A 15,395-nucleotide genomic window follows, 5' to 3' on the forward strand; every position below is an offset into this window, starting at 1 on the left:
AAAGCAAATGAAACCCACAAAGCCACAGCTTGTTTTCTGTGCCCTAGCACCACGGGCAGCTAGCGTGGGCTTGTTGATCTTGGGTTCACTAAAGTCACAAGCTCACTGAGATGACCAGACCCACATGTTACAGTGTCTGGATGCTTCTCCAGCCTAGGCTTTTAAATGTGGTGGGAATGTAAACCATGTGTTCTCCAGTCCCTGTGACCTGGAGAACTTTCCTGCAGGTCATCCACTGCTTGGCAGAGTTCTGGTGCTATATCTTTAATATGCTAATTATTCTTTTAAATTGTGGGGTTTTTTTCTGTGCCCAAGGACACAGGGATCTGTACTGATCCCTCAGCACTATTCCTGCCCACTGCTGTTCAAAGCATAGGAGGTTTGGGTTCCCTTTGTTACCATGTCTCTGTCTCTCTTGCTGTTTTCTTGCCATTCACTGTATCTTTGGTTGTTCAGTAGCTGTTCAGTCAGCCCTCAGTTCTTCAGGAAGAATTTTTCTATAAATAGGTGTAATTTGGTATGTTCCACAGAGGAGGTGAGGTCAGTGTCTTCTACATCACCATCTTGAACCAAAACTCCCATTATTGCATTGTTTTAAGGAATGTTTTATTCTTTGAAGAATTAACAGTAAGTGCTTTCATCCTCTCAAATTCTGCCATATTCATTTTCATAATAAATTTATTTTAAACCACAATGAGATATCACACCAGTCAGAATAGCTATTATCAAAAAGATGAGAAATAACAAGTGCTGGCAAGAATGTGGAGAAGAAAGAACCCCTGTGCACTGTTAGTGGGAATATAAATTAGTACAACCACTGTGGAAACCAGTATGGAAGTTCCTCAAAAAAATTAAAAGTAGAGGGGCATCTGGGTGGCTCAGTCGGCTCTGCATCTGACTTCAGCTCAGGTCATGATCTCACAGTTCATGAGTTCAAACCCTGTGTCGGGCTCTGTGCTAACAGCTCAGAGCATGGAGTCTGCTTTGAATTCTGTGTCTTCCCTCTCTTTCTTACCCTCCCCACATTCTCTCTCTCTCTCTCTCTCTCTCTCTCTCTCTTTCTCTCAAAAATAAACATTTTAAAAAAATTTTTAATTAAAAGTAGAAATATAATATGATTCAGTATTTCTACACCTGGGTGCTTACCCAAACAAAATGAAAACACTAATTTGAAACAATACGTGCACGCCTGTGTTCACTGCAGCATTATTTACAACAGCTAAGATATTGAAGCAACCTAAGTGTCCACTGATAGATGAATGTATAAAGAAGATGTGGTGTGTACATATATGTAACATATACATTGTAAGATATATGTATATATGATACATATATAATATACACTAATTATATATTATGTTATATATGTTGATGTATTATATATATTGTTATCTATTATTATATATGTGTAATGGAATATTATTCAACTATAAAAAATGAGATCTTGCCATTTGAGACAACATGGATGGACCTAGAGGGTATTATACTATGTGAAATAAGTCAGTCAGAGAAGGACAAATACCATACGATTTCAATCATATGTGGAATCTAAACAACAAAACAAAGGAGCAAACAAACAAAAAACCTGAAACAGACTCACAGAGAGTACAGACTGGTGGTTCTCAGAGGAATGAGGAGGGTAGGATGGGTAAAATAGGTGAAGGGAATTAAGAGACACAAGCTTCCAGATGTAAAATAAATAAATCATAGAGATGAAAAGTATGGGATTGGAATATAGTACATAATAATGTTTTCTGTTGACTGATCATAATTACACTTACTGCGGTGAGCATTAAGTGTAAAGTATAGAATTGTTAAATGACTATGTTGGGCAGCTACAATGAAAATACAGTAAAACCTTGATTTGTGAGCATAATTTGTTCCAGAAACATGCTTGTAATCCAAAGCACTTGTATATCAAAGCGAATTTCCCCATAAAAAAAAAATGGAAACTCAGATGATTCGTTCCACAACTCCAAAATATTCATATAAAAATGATTACAGTACTGTAATAGAATACAAAATATAAAGGAAAATAAACAAATTAACCTGCATTTAACTTTGAAAACCTTCATGGCTGGTGTGAGGGAGACAAGAGAGAGGAGGGTTATGGTGTAGAACAACTTTCACTATCACTAACGGAATCACTGCTATCTGTTGGCTCAATGGAATCTTTTTCTTTTTGTGCAACTTTAACAAGGAACCTATCCAATGACATTTGCTTTTGCCTCCTTTTGAAGATTTCATGGAAATGTGACATTGCATTGTTGTGAAACAGATTCATCACTCGCACTGCTACAGCTTTATTCAGGTGGTGCTTTTCCACGAAATTTTTCACTGTTTCCCACATTTTACACATCTCCCTAATCTCATTTGAAGTGAGGGATTCCTCCACCTTTTTCTTCTCCTCCTGTGCAGAAGAGATGCAGACTTAGACTTCTTATACAATCTTGCAGTTTCAGCCACTCACATACCTTGTTCATACTTGATGATTTCCTTCTTAACTTCCACTGTAATCTTCCTACCACCTTTCTTTTCAACTTTTTTTCTGCATGGGGCCATTGTATATGCTCACATGTACTGTACTATACAATACAGTATTAATAAACTCTTGTCATTCTTGTCATATACTGTTTTTAATGTAACTGGCAATAAGGCAACAGAGAATAGGGTGTATATCTGCAGGCAGCCTGACCTAGAATGAAGCAAAGCATTCCTAAGCTTACTCCTGTATGGAAAAGCAAAGACCTGTCCATAGGTGCTTCGAAGTGACAAAAAATGCACTAGTGCCAGTTGTGGGCACCTTCCAATGTTCTGAAAATCACCGATTTCTGCCAAACACCACAGCCTGAACTGAGCATCTGAGCATGGGAGACAATTACCCACAATCCCGCAGGGGGGGGGGGGGGAGAGAGAGAGAGACAGAGAGAAGAACCATTGGCTTAATTGTGATCATGTGACATTTGGCATCACATACTACTTGTATTGCAAGACATCGCTCATTTGTCAAGTTAAAATTTATTAGAAATGTTTGCTTATCTTGCAGAACACTCACAGAACAACTTACTCGCAATCCAAGGTTTTACTGTAATATTGTGTATCAACTATACTTTAATAATAAAAATTTTAAATTATATAAGCTATTCTTTAATATTCAATAAATGGGCATTATATTTTTCAGTACAGTTAATAAATGTGATATTTTTAAATGTTTCTGAAAATAAAGTGAATTAGGTCAATTTGGTAAATTTTGCAAACTGGTTATTTACTAAATTGATACTTTGCAGATTAATATTTTGGTGAATTAGCCTGCTTCTTTATGGCAGGACTGGAATGAATTCATTATGTCTTATAGCATGACGGAAAGACCTGGAAAAGAAATGAGTATCAGAGAGGGGAGTTATAGACCAAGAATATTTGAAAGGTTTAATTGGATGGAAATTGAGCTAAACCACAGGATTGGATTGTCACTCTCACACAAATCAGCTATTTTAGCCAGCATCAAGCCTTACTAATAATTTTGAGGATACAGGTGATCATATAAGCTCCAGGTGAAGTAAAGAAAAGAATAAAACAACTTATATGAGTCCCTGGGTCCTTCCTTTTGAGACTGGATATGCACAGCTGGCCTAGAATAATAGATGTAGTCTCTAAGTGAGGTTTGTGGGCTTGTTCACATAGCAAAGAATAAGTTATGAAACATCTCCATTCTATATCCCAGAGAGTTGATTTGTTTTTATGGCACTCTCCAGAGAGCCATGCTTCAAAATCTGTAGATCCTGGATTTATTTATAGGTAATACTTTGGCCAGGGATGTCTTACAAAGGGCATTCTACAGATTAAGTCTTTTGCTCCTAACAAAACTCATTAGCCTTTTTACATGTACGTCCAGTTGACAGGCTTCAGGCCAAATCGTTGGCTTTCTTTGCTTTAAATTAACAGTGTCCCACAAAAAGGAAGTGATTATAGAACAGTTGCTTGATTCCTTTTTTTTTTCAGAAATTTTTATAAATTGTGCAAAAGAAAAAGCAAGCACAAAAAAGGAAGAAAAGAAAAATGTAAAATAAAGACATTTAGAAACTCAAGAGAAGATACAATAAAGGCAATGAAGTCATAATGATTCACAGATCTTCAGAGAACAAGATTTATGTAGTTATAAAACTTAAACACATTTACAAATTGAAAATTTAGTCATGATTATAGAAAAGAATATAAGTGTGTGAATATATATGATGTAATTTTGGAATTGAAACAGTAGGTGAGCTGAAAGGAATAGTATAGATGATAAAATGTTTATCTTATAAAATAAAATCAAACTACTCTTCATACTGTAGGACAAAAAATAAAGGAGCTAGTATATTATTTTATTATAAGATCAACCAATTTTGAACTAAAATTAGTGGTAAAATTCAGTTGAGAATGTTGATTGTATGGGAGAGAGTAGGAAAGGTGATATAAGTCAGGTCTTCATAAATCATAATATGTCCAAAGATAAATGTCACACTAGGAAATTAGTTGCAATTTATATAAAATGCATAATATAATCTCCTTGACATACACAGGGTATCCACAAACCAATAAGAAAGAAAAAAATATGAACTAGCAAAAGAAATGGGCAAAGAAAAGAAATAAGCAGTTTTCCCACTTAAAAAAAAATAAACATAAAAATGGCCCCAAAAAGATATGGCTTCATTTTATTCATACTTAAAGCTTAGGCATAAAAAAGGATGAAATGTTGCCGTTGCAACACCATGGATGGATCTAGACTGTATAATGCTAAGTAAAATAAGTCAGAGAAAGACAAATATCATATGATGATTTCACTCATATGTCAAAACAAATGGACAGAGTAAAAATGAGACAAACAAAAAAGCAGACTCTTAACTGTAGAGAACAAACTGATAGTTACCAGAGGGGAAATGGATTGGAGGATGGGTGACATAGGTGAAAAAGATTAAGAGTGCACATCATGATGAGCATTGAGTAATGTATAGACCTGTTGAATCACTATATTGTACATCTGAAAACTAAGATAACACTGTATGGCTAATTACACTGGAATTTTGAAAAGAAAGAAAAGAAAAGAAAAGGCTTAGAAGGTAGTCAATGAAATAACATTTTTTTTTAACCTATCAGATAGATAGAAACTAAAAATAGTGATAGTCAATGTTGCAGAAGATCTTGGGAAATAGGAACTTCCCTAAATATTGGTAGATACATACTCATGTATATTTTAAAATAAGCTTTTTATTCTAGAACAGTTCAGATTTACAGAAAATTTGTGATGATAGTGTAGAGTTCTTATATACCCTGTACCCAGTTTCCCCTATTATTAACAATTTATGTCAGTTTGGTATATTTGCTACAATTAATGGCCTATTATTAGTATAAGTCCATACCTCATTCAGATTTCCTTAGTTTTTACTTAATGTCCTTTTTTGTTGTTGTTGTTCTCAGATCTCATCTAGGACACCACATTACATTTAGTCATGTCTCCTTAGGCTCCTCTTAGATGTGGTGGTTTTAGAGATTTTACTTATATTTGATAGCTTTAAGAACTAGTTAGGTATTTTGCAGAATGTCCCTCAAATGGAATTTGTCTGGTGTTTCTGTCATGATCAGACGAGCATGAGGGGGGAGACCACAGGGGTAAAGTGCCATTTTCAACATATCATATCAAGATCACATACTAAGAACACAACTTGTCACTGTTGATGTTAATGTCACATTACTGTAAAATCAGTCTTTTTCCTCCCCATTTTCATATTGTCTTCTTTGGAAAGAAGTCATTAGTTACAGCTCACACCTAAGGAATTGGGAGTTAGGTTCCCCTTTTTGATAGAAAATTTACATACATTATTTGTAAGTCTTTTCTATTTGTGTTTTTGTATTCTCTTGAAATTTGCCTTTTTAGAAATGTCAAGTAGTTGGAATCATACAGCATGAAGCCTTTTCAGATTGGCTTTTCCTTTAGATAAATGCGTTTCAGATTCAACCATGTCTTCTTGTGATTTGATAGCTCATGTATTTTTATCTTATGTACCACAGTTTGTTTATCCATTCACATATTAAAAGCTATCTTAGTTGATTTCAGTTTGGATCAATTAAAAGTCAAATGAAGGTGCTATAATGCTATAAACATTCACCTGCAGGTTTTTGTGTGAATATAAATTTATGTTTTCAAATTACTTGGGTAAATGCCTAGGAAGAATATTGTTGTATCACATGGTAAAACTTTGTTTAGCTTTGTAAAAAACTGCCAAATTGTCTTCCAAAGTGGCTATACCATTTTGCACTCCTGTAGGCAGTGAATTACAGTTCCCGTGGCTCTGCATCCTTATTAACAATTTTGTATCACCAGGTTCTTTTGTTGTTGTTGCTGTTGTTTTTAGCCATTCCAATAGGTGTATAATGGCATATAGAAGATGATTTGGTACTGGTTCCCAAAATTCAAAATGTGATTACCATTTGGCACATAAAGGATTTATCTAATTGATAAGCTTGCAAGCATATATTTTTATAAATATGCTTATAAAGCCAGTTGTAGCACTCTATGCAGAGTAGAGTCTTATTTGCATAAAAAAGATGGATATGTTAATACATAGAGATGCATACAAGAAACCATTACTAGTGATTTCCTCTGGAGCAAGAAATGTAGATTTAAGTTGGGACTGTGGTGAGGTGGGTGGCAAGGAAAAGAGACCATTATTTATTACTTTATACATTCCTGTAGAGTTTCAATTTAATAATCTCTTTAATAAAAAAATTGAAATGCTATACATTAGCTGTAACTTGTAAAAAGAAACTTTTTCCTATGATTTGAAAAATATGGACTGAGATGATTTCAAACCAAATAATTCAATTTTTACAATTTAACAAAATTATGTTGAATTGTGCTCAAAATTCAAGTTATAATTTTCAAAAAATTCATGTTAAAATGATATGTGAACAATATCCTTAAAACTTACAACACTTCTCTAGCTTCCAAGAATAGCTACCAATATCTTACAAAGAATTCAGTATAAAGTACTTTATAGTAAAATAGATTTGGGAAATCTCTTTATGCAAACATAAAAAAAATGCAATCCATTAAGCAAACTTCAGACCATATTAATCAGTCATCTATTTGGCAAACTGATGTGTTCATGTATTTTTAATGAAGGCTAAATGTGTAAGGATTCACTGATTTCCACTTTTAAGATGAGCTCTGGTTTCCTATGAGACTCTTCCATCCAGGCCAATTATAAGAGAAACCAGCCAAAGATGAAAGTTTAAGTTCAGAGGAAATTAATGAGTTTCTTTTTTAAAAATCTCAGAATTTTGGGGCGCCTGGGTGGCGTAGTCGGTTAAGCGTCCGACTTCAGCCAGGTCACGATCTCGCGGTCTGTGAGTTCGAGCCCCGCGTCAGGCTCTGGGCTGATGGCTCGGAGCCTGGAGCCTGTTTCCTTTTCAGTGTCTCCCTCTCTCTGCCCCTCCCCCGTTCATGCTCTGTCTCTCTCTGTCCCAAAAATAAATAAAAAACGTTGAAAAAAAAATTTAAAAATCTCAGAATTTCAATTATTAGTAAATACTGAAATAAAGTGAACATCTGAAAAGCCTTCCATTTGCATCCAGTAGCCCTTGTTGACTTCTGGAAGTAGTTGACACAGGTAGGGGATTCAAATTATTCCTGCTAGAATCTGCATACTGATTTCAATACTGCATACTTTATGTGCTACAGTACCTGTAAAAAGCAGAACTTTGTAAATGAAAGCAATGCCAGAATCTTAAAAGTAAAAAGTAAATGTATTCATATAAATAAGCAACAATACTAATTTTTCTTTCTTCTCTTTTTGCTATTAATATTCAGAAAAATATAGCTTTTCCAGCTGTAGCAACAACTAGTAAGGCTAATGATATGATAATGTCACTGTTAACAAACTATCAGAAAGAGAAAATAAGCAAACAATCCCATTTGCAATTGTATCAAAACATAAAATAAAATACCTAGGGAATAAATTTAACCAAGTAGGTAAAATACCTATACACTGAAAACTATAAGACATTGGTGAAAGAAATTGAGGAAGACACAAGTAAATGGAAAAATATTCTGTGCTCATGGATTGGAAGAATTAATCTTATTAAAATGTCGATAGGACCCAAAGCAAACCATAGATTCAAGGCAATCCCCATCAAATTTTAATGGCATTTTTCACAGAAACAGAACACTCCTAAAATTTGTATTGAACCACAAAAGATCCTGAATGGTCAAAGCAATCTTGAAAAAGAAGAACAAAGCTGGAACAAAACAAAGCATCACACTTACTGAATTCAAACTATATCACAAAGCTATAGTAATCAAAACAGCATGGTTTTGGCATAAAATAGAGAGCCCTGAAGTAAGCCCATGCATATGTGGTCAGTTGCCTAATGATAAAGGAGCCAAGAACGAATGTACAGTGGTGAAAGAACAGTCTCTCCAAAAAATGGTGTTGAGAAAACTGGACAGTTATATGCAAAAAAATGAAACTGGAGCACTGCCTTATAGCATAAACAAAAATAACTAGAAATGGATTAAAGAATTGAATGTGAGATCTGAAACCTAAAACTTCTAAAGGAAAATATAGGCAGTAAGCTCCTTGACATTCATCTTGGCGATGGTTTTTTGGATTTGACACCAAGAACAAAGGCAACAAAAGCAAAAATAAACAACTAGGACTACATCAAACTAAAAATCTTCCACATAAAGAAGGAAACCATCACCAAAATGAAACATACTAAATTGGAGAAAATATTTGCAAATCATATCTCTGATAAGGGGTTAATATCCAAAATATATATAAAGAACTCATACAACTCAATAGCAAAAAGTTTAAAAAGCCAATTTTAAAAAAGGGCAGAGGATCTGATATTTTGGCCAACAGGTACATGAAAAGATACTCAACATCACTAATCACCAGGGAAATGAAAATTAAAACCACAATGAGGTATCACCTCACACCTGTTAGAATGGCGATTATCAAGAAGACAAGAAATAGCAAGTATTGGTAGAGATATGGAAAAAGAAAACCCTTGTATGCTATTGATAGGAATGTAAGTTGGTGCAGCCACTATGGAAAACAGTATGGAGGTTTCTCATAAAAATAAAATACAGCCACCATATAATCCAGCAATTCCACTTCTGTGTAATTATCCAATGAAAATTATCCAATGAAAAACACTAACTTGAAAAGATATATGCATCCTCTTGTTCAGTGCAGCATTATTTACAATAGCCAAGATTTGGAAACAACCATCAACAGATGATGGAGAAAGAAAATGTGGTATAATATACACAAGGGAATATTGTTCAGTCATAAAAAAAGAATGGTCTTTCCATTTCTGACAACATGGGTGAACTTTGAGGGTATTATGCTAAGTGAAATAAATCAGGCAAAGACAAATGCTGTATGATCTCACTTATATGTGGAATCCAAAAACCAAAAAAAAAAACAAACAAAAACCCAAGCTTATAGATACAGAGAAAAGATTGGTGGTTATGAGATAAGAGTTGAAGGGTGAGCAAAAGGATGAAGGGAATCAAAAGATACAGTTATAAAATGAGTTATGAGGATGTAATGTACAGCATGGCAAATACAGTTAATAATACTGTATTGCATATTTGAAAGTTACTAAGAGAATAAATCTTGAAAGTTCTCACCACAAGAAAAAAATTCGTTAGCCAGGTGTAGTGAAGAATGTTCACTAGACTTATTTTGGTGGTCATTTTGCAATATATACAAATATCCAATCATTATGTTGTATACCTGAAACTAATATTGTATGTCACTTATACCTCAACAACAACAAAGAGAAAATGTCACTAGTGTAGACTGAATTGTGTCCCCTGAAAATTCCTATGTTCAAGCCCTTACCCCCAGTACCTCAAAATGTGACTCTATAGAGACTTTAAAGGGGTAATTAAGTTAAAATGAGACCCTTAGGGTGGGCCTTAATTCTATATGACTAATGCCCTTATAAGAAGAGCAGATTAGGATGTACAAGGAGATACCAGGGGCAGTTGTGTGTGTGCACGTGTGTGTGTGTGTGTGTGTGTGTGTGTGTGTATTGTGTGCACACACACCGACTGTGTGAGGACACAATGAGAAGGCGACCATTTGTGAGTCAAGGAGAGAGGCCACAGAATGAAAGCAATGCTGCTCGCAGCTTGAGTTTGGTCTTCTAGCCTCCAGGACTGTGAAGAATAAACTTTTCTTGTGTAAGCCCCCCCGTCTGTGGTATTTTATTATGGCCATACTAGCCAACTAATATATTCACAGAGTTTAGGATACTTACAAAGAATTCTACTTGAGGGTCATAGGGGTTATTTACTTGTAAATGCCTAAGAACAAAATGTATTGTAGAAAAGGATTTTCAAGGCAGGATAAGTGATCAAGCCTAACTTGTTACCCTGGGTTCTCTTAAGGGAGGAAGGAAGGAATTTATTATACAGGGTTGGGGATGAAGGGATGCGAGCAGGGGCACGTTAGCTTGAAGGCCTTATGTACTCAGCATGCACCCTCATGCCCCTGAGAGCCATGCAAAGAGAAAGCTAAACCCAGCCACCTCCACAGACAATGCCAGAGCCAATAATGGTAAGTTCCAAAAATCACAAATGTATAAATAACTCAGCAAAGGCCCTTATCATGATACTTTCTAATTATAATTTCCAACATGAAGGTTCTACATAATTTCAATGTCTGAGGTTTAATACTTACAGAAAGCATCTCAGAAATAAGTAGAATGTTTCTTTCATCCAGCCTGTTCCTAAGCAGCTTATAGTTTTGGTATCTGACATTCTCAAGTTCAAAGCTAAAACCAGATGAAAACTTTCATTGTATTAAATGACCTCAATCATCACATAATCCTGGTAGATTTTAAATACATCAGTCCCTTTTGAATTGTTTTTTCTTCCAAATGTTTTTTTTTCTTCTAACCTTAAATGTCTATAGAATTAAATTAAGGGGAACAAATTACTTAGAAATGAGGCAGCAGGTAGAAAGATTAAAGTAGAAGCCATACATGGGTTGACCCATGAAGCAGGACTACATAGCAGGATTAGAGTTAACTGCTGGAGAATTGTTAGAAAAATCATGAACAGTTCCCTATTAGAAAAGAAAGAAAAGGAAGGAAGGAAGGAAGGAAGGAAGGAAGGAAGGAAGGAAGGAAGGAAGCAATCCCAGAGCAACCACAGATTAGAACCAGGAAGAACCATTAACTGTGTGACATCAGGAAAGTTGTCATTGTGGTGTGCATGGGGAAATTATTCAGGAATGTTTGTCTGCCTAAGTCAGTACCTGCCTGACTTTTCAGGAGCTTTAGATTCACCATGGCCTGTGATAAGCACTTTACACACATTATCTGATTTAATCATTAGATGAGGCAGTGTTTTTTCTCTAAATTGCACAGGATGACCCATCTGGAAAGCTGTAGATCCAGGCAAGGCACCCAGGTTTATCTGTTCCAAGTTGTTCTTTCTTCCATATTTTGCTCTGCATATCTTTATCTTTCTACTCTGATCAGTTTTTCAAAAAAATACTCTACTTTCTGGCATTTTTAAGAGCACAAATTCTAAATTACATACATTCTGACCAGCATCTCCTACATAGATACAGCATACCTAGATCTAAGCATCTTTGGTTTATTCTTACTGACTCATTTTTATTTTTATGGTTAGGTTTCAGTATTTGGGGCACAAATAGCTTAGATGATGAAACGTAATGGTAGTTAACTCCCCTCAACAAATGAAAAGTGTCATTTAAGTAACCTATGACATATAATCTAAATATTAATGGTGAGATGGCTTAGTTTGGATTCTTCCAGATCAAAACCTGAGCTAAGGATTCAAATGCAAGTAATTAATTTGGAAGTTATGAGAAATAGCTGTAAGGGAGTGAGGAACTGATACCAGGAAAGGAAGAGACCAGTAAAAGGTGAGGTATTAAACCATCTATTAAGGTGAGTGAATGGAGTTTAATCCTGCAGGGAAGAGCTGCAAAACCCACAGTTCAGTTTAACTCCATGGTGGAGCAGTGGAGCTGGCATATTTATGTAGCAACTCCTGAGAGTCATAGGTGAGGGCTACTCTTGGGGGAATGAATTCCCTAATAACTACTTCCTGCCCTGTGCTGGCCTGAGAGTGACTTTTGCACTTCTGGGAAATGGTGCCCTTAGGCACAGAGATGCAGATGTTGGCAGTTGGCAGTTATCTGGGAGTTCTAAAGGCTATGGGCAGGGCAAGGATAACTTCTGCTACCAAAGGAGATTTCTCCTTTTTCGTGTGCTAATTTCAGAGACCTATGTCTGACTACCAGATCATAACTGTGAAAGCAGTAATCAACTGAAATTTAGGTTAAATAAAAAAGAAACCGAATAGATAAATAAGATAAATAGATAAAAAAGATAAAAGATAAAATAGATAAAAAAGAAACCTAATTTAGGTTAAATAAAAAAGAAACCATTCTGAAATGGGTGAAGGTAGGGAGAGGTATTGGGCATTTAAATTCTGGAGGAAATCCTGTGACTTTTCCAAGACAGACTAATTTTCTATGGTTTTTGTTTGGTAGAGCAGCTCCCCATCCATATCACATCTCACTGCTTTCTGGAAGGGAACAACAACAACAAGAAAGCAATGATAGGAAGGGGAGGGACTCCACCAAACAAAAATCATGGAAAATAAGTCTCTTCTTCAGAAAGCCATGGACTTCCTACAGAATTTATATACCCAATGCCTTCACAAATACAAGTCAGATAGTTGAGTCCTAAGAGTTGGTGGGGTGGGGCGTGGAGGTGGAGGGTGAAGGTGGGAGAAATCAATAACATTCTTGGAATTTTTTGTATGTATGCTGTCATAATGGCAGACACACTGGTTAGGATGTCCACTGGATAGTGGAACCAGGGCAAAAATAAGAAGGAAAGGGAAAGAAAGAAAGAAAGAAAGAAAGAAAGAAAGAAAGAAAGAAAGAAAGAAAGAAAGAAAAAAAGAAAGAAAGAGAAAGAAAGGGGAAAAGGAAAAGAAAAGAAAAGAAAAAAGAAAAAATACATGTAAAAAGGTGAAATATTAACTGTATTGCTAAAAGATAGACCAGGATAGCTTAGCAGAATGGAAGTTACTCACCTGTACAGAAGAGAGCAGTATGAAGAGAATATAGTGGAGGACAGGTGCACTGCAGCACAAAAGGAAACTCATTACCTTGCCCATCTCTTTAGCCTCAACTCTTTCCTCTGCTTATCATCTCCAGCCACTCTTCCTTCCCTGTTCTAGATCAAGTATGTTAATTATGCTTCTACCTCAGGGCCTTTGCCCTTGCTGTTCCCACTGCCTGAATCACTGTTCTAGATATTCTCAGTGCTCATTTTCTCACCTCCTGCAGGTCTTTGTTCAAATGGTAACTTCTGCAGAGGCCTTCTTTAACTCCCTTATTCGACTTCATATTCTTCTGGCATCCCCTGTCCCTCATCCCTAGCTTATTTCCTCACAGCACTTAGTACGTTCTAATATAATGTAATACAATGTAATTTGAAATGAATGTATTTTTAAGCATATGTCTTTCCCCACATGACTGAAGGTTGCAGGGATGTTTGGCTATCGTTTTCAATGTCGCATCCTTAGCACCAAGTTCGTTGCCTGTCATAAAGCAGGCCCTCAGTAAATATTTGCTAAGTGAATGTTCTAATAGCAAGTAGTCGATTGTGAGCTTCTGGACAGTAGGGTATTCTTAGTGGAAAGGAAGTTGGACCTAATTAAAATTCAGCACATAAAACACAGGCAACAGATTTTAGGCCTTGAAATAGACACACTTGGATTTGAATCATACATGGCCTGAGGCAAAACAACCAATCTCTGAGCCTGTTACCTCTTATGTAAAATAGGCTTAATCATCCTTACTTCATAGGTTACTGTTAGGATTAATGAGGTAACAAATGCACTGTCAATTTGGTCTGCTTTGGATTCAAAAATTAGAGGTCATTAGTATAATTAATATTAATAATGGATCTGGCTAAGAAGCATTTGTTGACGTTTCTATTTTGGTTCTTCCCAAACAATCCCTTTTGTTGGTTTTTGAGGTCCTGTGTTACAGAGTTTATTGATTCTGGAAAGGCTGAGTTGTGCCAATCATCAGGAATGCTTCTTGTAGCATTCGGCCAAGGACTGTTATATAATGAGCACCATGATAAAGACTTTAGGCGAAGGATCCCTGGGCAGGGCCTGTCTCCTGTGTTTGCTAATGTTTACAAGGTGTGATGTTGGTGAAGTTTACAGTTTCAGGTCAACAGTGATCTTCCTGCCTTTCAACCTCTCTGCTCCTCGCCCAGCTCTGAGCAAGATGACTTTCCCTCTCAGACTTAGATGGCTGCAGAAACATGAGCCATGTGAAAGCCCAGTCTTCCTGCAAGCAAGCAGGCAGGTTCCTAGCACTCTCTGAGGTGGAAGTCATTCTCTAGCGCTGCCAAATCCTTTTTGGACTGTGGAGTAGTTGTTTTGGTTTCCAAGTCCTGCTCGACTCCAGTGAACAAATACCTGGCTTCTCATCAATAACATTCTTAGTTAGGCAAACAGGTGGCAATGTCAGTAGGAACTAAAAAAAAAAAAAAAAAAAAGTGTGGTGGTAAAAAAACTTGCCTTTGGAAACATAATCACAGTTGCACTGGTGCTGCCTTACTTAGATATCCCAGGACACTGTGTGCCACTGTACTGAAATTGACCTTCGATAAGACTGGCCCTGGCAGCTAGCAGTCAAATTTGAAATGTTTCAGGCAGTAGAGCTGCTTTGGAATCTCTCCCACATACCAATACATCTCTTGATCTTGAGAAAACATTTCCCGATATTCAGGAACTTTTCCATTGTTCCTTGCAATGTCCCCCAGAGGACAAATAGGCTTTCCTAGACCTCTTGACGCCCACATAACCTTCTCATAGTAAGCACTGGCTGCTCAGAAGGAAACTGCATTCACTGGGGAATGTGATTCGAACACTTGTTCCATAGACAGTTAGCTTTTCTAAAATTCGGGGGGTGAAGAAAGGCCCTGAGAATGTTGCTGCCTTGAGTGGGAGTTTTGTGCATGGAGTTCTTTCCTGCTATGTCATCATAGTGATGTTGTCAACATAACATTGTCCCTAATGCATTCTGGAGCTAACTGCTACTGAAAGAGTTAAATTTTACATAAACCCTGAGTAATTGTGGAACCTGTGTTAACTACCTATCTCATCGGCCAACAGACTCTTCTTAAAGTTAAGCATTCTTGAAGACATGGTATGATCTAATATAGTATTATCAGATTTCCCAATTCTAAACAGTCATTTTCCCACAGTATGTTCTTGAACACTAACTCTGTGAGATGCCCCATGAAAAAGAAGGTTTGCTAAGGCCTAGTGG

The 15,395-nt window shown here is 36.3% G+C and overlaps 1 long non-coding RNA gene across 3 annotated transcripts in view; it reads left to right on the forward strand.

Moving 5' to 3' along the window:
• LOC122226111 overlaps positions 1–15,395 on the forward strand; it is a 105,361-nt gene that overhangs the window by 77,292 nt on the left and 12,674 nt on the right. The window contains exon 1 of one of the 3 annotated variants that reach the window (XR_006205475.1): positions 13,052–13,070. The exons of 1 other annotated variant lie outside the window; for it this stretch is intronic. This is a non-coding gene — a long non-coding RNA (uncharacterized LOC122226111). Of the gene's footprint in view, positions 1–13,051; positions 13,071–14,645; positions 15,273–15,395 lie in introns of those variants that run through there. One more of the 3 variants, XR_006205473.1, reaches the window with a different exon arrangement.

This window comes from Panthera leo, chromosome C1 (genome assembly GCF_018350215.1).
Source record: "Panthera leo isolate Ple1 chromosome C1, P.leo_Ple1_pat1.1, whole genome shotgun sequence".
In the NCBI taxonomy this organism is placed as follows: Eukaryota; Metazoa; Chordata; class Mammalia; order Carnivora; family Felidae; genus Panthera; species Panthera leo.